The sequence below is a fragment of the Corvus kubaryi genome, unplaced genomic scaffold (assembly GCF_017639235.1).
Source record: "Corvus kubaryi isolate FWS band 111438036 unplaced genomic scaffold, C.kubaryi_AGA036_p1.0 138, whole genome shotgun sequence".
NCBI lineage: Eukaryota > Metazoa > Chordata > Aves > Passeriformes > Corvidae > Corvus > Corvus kubaryi.
Window position 1 is genome coordinate 14,262,715 of NW_024580672.1, and position 7,369 is coordinate 14,270,083.

At 44.6% G+C, this 7,369-nt stretch overlaps 1 long non-coding RNA gene across 1 annotated transcript; it reads left to right on the forward strand.

The window, feature by feature from the left end:
- Positions 1-3,164: 3,164 nt before the first annotated feature.
- Positions 3,165-4,783, forward strand: LOC121659876. Its single transcript, XR_006014492.1, has 2 exons — positions 3,165-3,353; positions 3,526-4,783. It is a non-coding gene; the product is annotated as an uncharacterized LOC121659876 (long non-coding RNA).
- The last annotated feature ends 2,586 nt before the right edge of the window (positions 4,784-7,369 follow it).

Genomic DNA, 7,369 nt, shown 5'->3' on the forward strand with positions numbered 1-7,369 from the left:
TGAAAGAACAGAACCAGCATTTTGGTTTTTTCCATTGCATTGAGCCACTTAAAGCAGAAATACACACATAAACTGAAGATTTTTTTGTTTTCAACTGCCACAAAGAAGTCATATCAGCAGCCACACAATTAAAGCAACCTGGCTCCTCTCATGCACAGGGAGCAATTGTTCCTTTGCTTGCAGAAGGAAACGCACTCACGTGTGCACACACACACTTTAAAATGTTTTTAAAATGTTATATTTGACTTCCTGGCTCTTTTGAAAATTCTCTTCAAAAATAGCTCTTATGACCGCAGGCTGGCAGAGCTGTTCCTGCCTGGATTTAAATGGGAAAACTCAATTAGAGTTTGAATCTGTTGCACTGAAATGGAATTGTCTCTTGCAGGCAGAGCTCAGTCACAGACACAGCAGCATGAATGAGAGGAGAGGAAGATGTTGTGCCATTTTGGAGGGCAGGTTGTGGGGGGCTCTGAGCTAGAATGTTCCATGTCCTGTCACTCTGGAAAGGAAACTTCATTGCACTTCTCCAAACATGTTCAAGGAACAGCAGCTTCAATCAGGCTTTCTCCTGGAAGGGGCCCTGCTGGGTCTGGGGGTGGCAGGGACTGGGCACTGAGCAGCTCAGAGGAGGCACAGAGCAGTGACCTGTTCCATGAGGATGACCTCTCTTTACCTCTCTGGCTTTGAACAAATATCTGCCCCTCCCCAGGCTCTTTCCATCTGGTTTAGGGATGTTATTTGTATCTCTGTAGTCCAGAAATATTTGTGAGGATCTTGGGAAGGCTGGAGTTTGGGCACAGGAAAAATGGCTTTTTGGTGGCAGGTTCATCACAGGGTTCCCCTCTCCCTCCCTTCTTGTCCTTGCCTGTGTCCCATTGCAGTCCCATGTCTCTCCTTCTGGTTTCCACAGCAGGCTTTCAAGCTGTGAGGGGAGACCCTTCAATACTGCTCTGCTCCTGGGACCCCTGAGCTGGCCTCAACATTTTTCTCACCATTGAGCACTGAGATACATGTCTAGAAACTACCTACTCCCCCTCGCCTCTCTTATCTGGGATCTCAGCCTGAGCCTTAGTTTCCACTTGCTCTCTAAGTCATCTGTGTTAAACTGCTCCTCATAAACAGCAGCTTCTGGCATGACTTCTTTTATCTGTGGCTTGTATTTGTGTGTGAGAGGGAGAAAACATGTTCATTTGCATCAGAGCTGCTGACTCCTCTGATCTGCCACTTGGAGACCTGCCTGACAGGGAATGTGTGTCTGCAGGCGGGGCAGACCTGTGCTTCTCCAGCTGTGCCATCCCTGCTGTCACCCTGCTGGCAAGGGGCAAACTTTCTCCAATCCTTTGGGACCTGCTAGACACTGTTAGTGGATGTTATGGGTTGGGAAGAAGATGCACAACTCCTAGCAGTGCAGCAGGCTCCAGGGATCCTCTTGAAAAACCTGCAGTGAAGAGATTCAAGTGCATTCATTGAAGCAGACCAGGAGAAAGGCTTGTGCATGTGTGGGAGGGGATGGTGGGCAGGCAGGGCTCAGGCCAGCTCTGATTCCCTGTCCTCTCTTGAATCTGCCATTCAGTGCCACAGATACCCAGCTGCAGATGTCCATGCTGGCTCTACTGCCCTTTGTCCAGGGGAGAAGGACGACATTCATTAAATGTTTTGTTGTTGTACTTGCAGAGAGAACCTGTTGCAGAACAGGTGTTTAGGTCTTTGGGCATGTCGTGCAGGTGAGACCAGATGGATATGAAGGAGTTTTGACAGTCACACACTCAGAGGAGCCCTGAGTATGGGTCAGTGCCCTGCACTGATGTGGTTACAGCTGTCTATCCTTTGAAATGCTGGTTAATGCTGTAAAACTCCTCACTGCAGGCTCCTGCTGCTCTTGCCTGCATGGATGAAAGCACCTTCATGGTCTGAACTGAGGTGGTGTTGCATGTGCTTGGGTTACTCTGTCTTTGACATGGCGCAGCCCAGGGATGTTTGACAAACTGTGACAGTTACTGTAATAGTTTGGTGATCTGTCTACCCACTGTTTTTCTGATTCTAAATCCCTCTCCCACTTTCCTCTGCCCTAGCCTTGGTCACTCCCTTGGTTCCTCCCTATTTCTGTACCCCAACCCCACCCAGCCACCGCCCCTGAGCCCTTGAGAAAAGCCCCCTGCACCCGGGTCATGGGATCTCTCTGCCTCTGAGGGTCACTGGGACAAGATGTGATTAACAGTCTTCTTAAACCCTCATGGGAGACCCTTCTCTGCCTCCTTTGCCATCACTGGTTGTAGCTGCTGGAGCAAGAACCACGGGGCCGTCCGAAATGGCCCTAAGCATCCCTGCTGAGCTCTCAGGAAAGCTGCAGCCTGCTAAACTAAATCAAGCGACTACAACATAATAGCACCCTCCACACTCTGAAGAGGTCATGGACTTTTGGATTCTACCTGTTTAAGTTGTTTTTTTTTTTTTTTTTCCATCAGCAGGTTGGGATTTTCTTTGGTGTCAGTTTCAAAAGAGTAAAGGAGAGAGTTTGGAAAAAATGCCATCTATGACTTCTGATGGCTGGAAAAAGCAAGGTCAGTTAGCAAGGCAAGAGCCATGGCTTTGTGGTCCAGGGTAATTTTCTGAGGAGGGCATTCACAGGTGTCTGTGGCACTTTTGCAGGAACAGAGAGGAACCAATCTATGCCAAAGCTGTGATGGGGCCAGCAGCTACCTGATGTTCCTGGTGCTGAGTAGGGCCCTCAGCAAATGTCAGAGCTTGTCAGTGAGAAGGGGATATTTTTCTTACTGTAACAAATCTCACAGGTTTTTGAGACAAGCAGGGAAATTTTCCAGAAAGATCTCCTGAGAAAAACTAGCTGAGCTGTGGTGGCAAAATGGTGAAAATGAAAAACCAACTCATAGCTCAGACTGTGGCTCCTGCAGCAGGACTGGTGACTGCAGCTCCAGGGAGAAACCCCAGGATGGAGATGGGGATGAGATGGGAACAGGCACCAGGCCCAAGAGGTTCCTGATCACGCACTGCAGACACCATCCACATGGCCAGCTCTGCCTGCAGAAGCTTTAATGGTCTCAGAAGAGAAAGAGCTTTGCCTGCTCTGAGCTGCTCTAGAAAGAGACTCAAGAGAGGGGGCAGGCACTTCCAGCAGGGGCTGCCAGCCGCGCCCATCACCTCCCGGGCAGGGCTGCTCCCTGCCCCGCTGCCGGGCCCCGTCCGAGCCAGCGCCGTGCAGAGACAGCCCCGTCCGCAGCCAGGCTGGCCGGGAGCTGGAGCAGCTGCAGGCAGGAGAAGGGAGGGCTCCTGCTCAGCCCGGGCCGTGGGAAGGGGGTGCCAGCAGCCAGCGGTGACCGGCTCGGAAGGACCAGGTGAGGAGAAATCCATCGCGGAGCGCCCGGTGGTGGGACCGGCTCTGTGCAGCCACAGAGCCCTCTTGTGTTGTCTGCTGGGTTGCAGACCAGCCAGAAGAGCAGCCTGTTCCTTTCACAAGACCAAGCAAGGTAAAAAATGGGTGTCTAAGGTTTGTTTTTCCCTGTTTAGGAGTTTTCAGCTTGTGGGCGTTTCTAGAAGGCGAGAATGGGAGGAGTGAAATGATCCACGTCCCCGTTGTCTGTAGGAGAAGGAGATGTATTCTGTGCAACTTCTAAACAGCCATACACCAGGAGGAAGAATTTACTCGGGAGCTGTTCCCATGTGGTAGCTGTTATTAATGGATTGATTTTTCAGACAATAGTACGGCTTCTTGCAGAAACCCAAACTCCAAGAACTTACTGTTTCAGCCAAAAGAAATCTGTAAAAAAATGTTTTCTTAAAAAAAAAAAATTGTTTATTTTTTAAATGTGGAAAATAGATTTTTTTTTTTTTCCTTCAAAGTAAAGCCCAAAAAACACCCTTTGGCTCAACTGTCAAATCTCTGAAGACTGAAAGTTCAGGAAACCTTCCTTTGGACCCAGCTCCCTTCACTGCTGTCTGCCTTTAAGGGAAGCCACCTCAGGCACAAGGACTTTGTGCATGGAGGCTAATGAAGTACAGGAAGCCCTGCTCCCCTGGAGTCTTCAGGGACACAATACTGTCTTCCCCTGGCAGTCATACATCATGGGACAGCTTCCCAGAAATCACAAGCAGATTAAACATTACAGGATCTTTTCCCTTGCAATGGCACAGGTATGCTTGCCTCTCTAATGGTTTCAGAAAGTATAAAGCCAGAGATCATTTTAATTTGCTCACTGATAATTTTGTGTAATGTATTCTATTAACTAGACATTAATCACCAGCAGGCACCACCAGCAAGGAAAAAAGATGCCATCAAAGCTAAGAATGCTTTAAAACTACTGTGGGAGGAAAAAAAGAGTAGAAAATTATTGTGAAAACATTTTACCACACTGCAGAAAAATGCGAAAGTTGTCCTTCCCTCTGTCTGCACTAAATTACAATGAATCTGAACAGAGAGAAAATGATTTCCTGCAATCAGATCCAATGGTCTCCAAACCCCTGATAATACAAACAAGGACTGTGTGAGTCAATCAGCCAAATACAGAGCAAGGGAGGTCTTGTTTTCAATCATATCCACAAATGGCAAACAGAGCTGTGTGTCAGAATCTGCTCTTTTCCTATTTACAATCAGTCAAATAGACTCTTCTTGCATATGTCTAAAATGTTCATGAGTTTAGAAACAGGTGGTGTAGAGGTCAGGAAGCTCATGTGTGTTTTGGAGTTTCCTATCCACTGAAAATTATTAGTTTTTCAAATAATTCAAGATGTTGTCACATTAAATAAAATTATCCCAATGATGATGCTATGTGTGTGTCAGCTTATGTTTCAATAATGTATGCTGCATTTTGGCTGCCTAGGATTAATTTTTGGATAACAAGTTATTTTTCTTTACATTGCTGCCAGCATGTTCCTATTTGAATTCAGTGTTGGCAACAGAAATGTAAGAATGAGGATCTGTTTTAGTGCTCCCTTTAGTTTACATTGATTAGTTTACATTAATTTTCACCTGAGCTGTTGCATTATCGCCGTATGAAAATATTAGGATTGTTTTTTTTTTTTTTTTCAAGATTTTCCCTTCAAAGTTTAAGTAAGTTAATCTATGAAAATATTTTTACTCATTGCAGATTTGGGAAATACTGCATTATTTCAGAACAAAGCTCCTGGATCTCTTTCTTTCCCATCCTCAGAAAAAAGTATTCATGAAAGATTGGGAAATATACAGATTTGAAACACAATCAAAACATCTATTACAGCATGACTTATTGATGTTGCGTTGTGTCAAGACAAATGAGGTGCTGCCCTGAGTGTTCTCTGCTACAGCTTTAGTAATGTTTTTTTTAGTGGGAGACAGACCCTTGCCCTGGCCCATGATAAAGAAAGTTATTATTTCATTCGTTTGCTGATTCTTTTTCTCACTGTCTTCTCACAAAGCCACCTCTTCTCCTGTCTACTCTGATTGAATTGGCTGCCTGTATTAGGTTCTTAGATTCATGGTATGGTCTCTGTATCATAATATTTATTTCAGATTAAGGGTAACAACACAAAGAGCAAGTGAATGCAAAGCCTATAGGAAAGGTCACAGAGCATCTTGTGCCAGATGGTGTTGTAGCTCTCCTGAAAGCTACCAGGTGGGTGTTGCAGAAACTTATATTCTTCACTTTTTGATTTTGAGGAAAATTTAAGGACCTGCTGTGAGATGATTCCTAAAGCCTTTCAGTCTAGAGAAAGTGAGAAGTATAATTTGAACAGTCAGGGAAAGAAGCTGAAGTGCTGTGATTCTCAGCTCTAAGAAAGTCTGTAAAAATGGCACATTTTCCAGATTTATATCTGAAACATGAATTTTGCTTCTCTGATCCCACTCATCTCTTTGTACTGGGTATGTTTTCATGTATTACTTAAAAAAAAAAAAAAGGGGTCTTATATTTGCAGACTGTGTCAGTTTCATGTTACCCTTGCCAGAAGGTGTCTCACTTGCATGATCATTGCAAGAACCGGTGGGTTCATTTACTCTCTATGAGCTATCTTTAAGTACACTGCATACTGCTAGCTTGGTTTAAGATGATGTATTGCAGTCAGCCAGCAAGATAATTAAGGGAATATATTAAGGTAACCTGGGTGTTGTGAGTGCAAGGCTTGAATAAGCACAGCACATCTCACAAATTCTGTTTAGCAGCAAAACTATTTTTTCCAATGCAGATTGTGTTGAAAAGAGAGAAAACCAATAAGGAAAAGGGGAAAAGAGAGAAGGAGGATGAAAGAAAAACTGATGAGTGAAGGGAGAGAAGGTATTCAGGTACTGCAGTGATTGGAAGAGCTGAAGGAGATGGGAGGAGATGGGAGTTTGTGTATAAGGGAGGAATACATCAGTGGGGAAATGCAGTCTGGATGGGAGAGGAGATGGCAGTGGGAGGAGGGGATCTGGAGCAGATCTCTGATTAGAGGAGAGGGTGTAACCAGGAAAGGGGACCAAGTGTCCCTGGCCAACAGCTCTGCCAGTTGTCACATCCCTGGGTTGACTTGTCAGTTATCCAGCTGGATCCCATCCACGAGAGTTGTTCTCACTGGGCTGAGTCCTGCCCTGGCAGGAGGCTCTGTAGCTCCAATTACAAAGTAATTAGCTCACTTGAGAACAGGAGATATGATGGAATAACAGGGAGAGAGGAAAGCATAGCTAAGAGGTTGCTTTAATGAATTTGGCTTTCCTCTTTGAAAGTTTGAAGACATGACAGATGTTTTCAAGGAAGCAGGAAAGCTTGCTTAAGGAATGGATTATTCAGAGCTTAAAAAGTGCTGATTGCAAATTGCTCTGTGTATGCTTTAGGTTGTTAAGTGTAAAGAGCTCTTAATAACTAAGCTAATAAACTCCTCAGTGTTTCACCTTGATATTTTTATTTATGTCTTCAGAAATATGCTAACTTGCTGCATAAATAGCAAGGCATATTTCCTTTTGGAGCAAATGACAAACACACTCAAAAATTCCTTCAACATAGCAAGAAGTGAGGATTTTTTTTTCATTTGTTTTATTGTCCTTTGGTATTTTTTGTGTTTCCTGTTGTCCACAAGTGAACACAAACTTCACCTGTGTGATCTTTCTGTAATACCTAGCAGATCTCTGCATCTAAGTGACACATGCAATCTGACAACACTGATGTGGGGTGAAGGGAGGCACTTTAAAATGTGGATTAATTTAAAATGCTTTAAGATTTAGGACTTTTTAAGATAACCCTAGGCAGTTAGCTTGATTCCTTGATTTCAAATGAAAGCTCTTGCCATCTTCTGTTTAAAAAACAATTCATAGACTCACTTGCAAATAAGATCTTTTCCTGAGAAGGTGAGAGTTTACAGTCAGTTCCCTTTGGTGGGCAGAAAGATCTCTTGAAAAAGCTGTTAC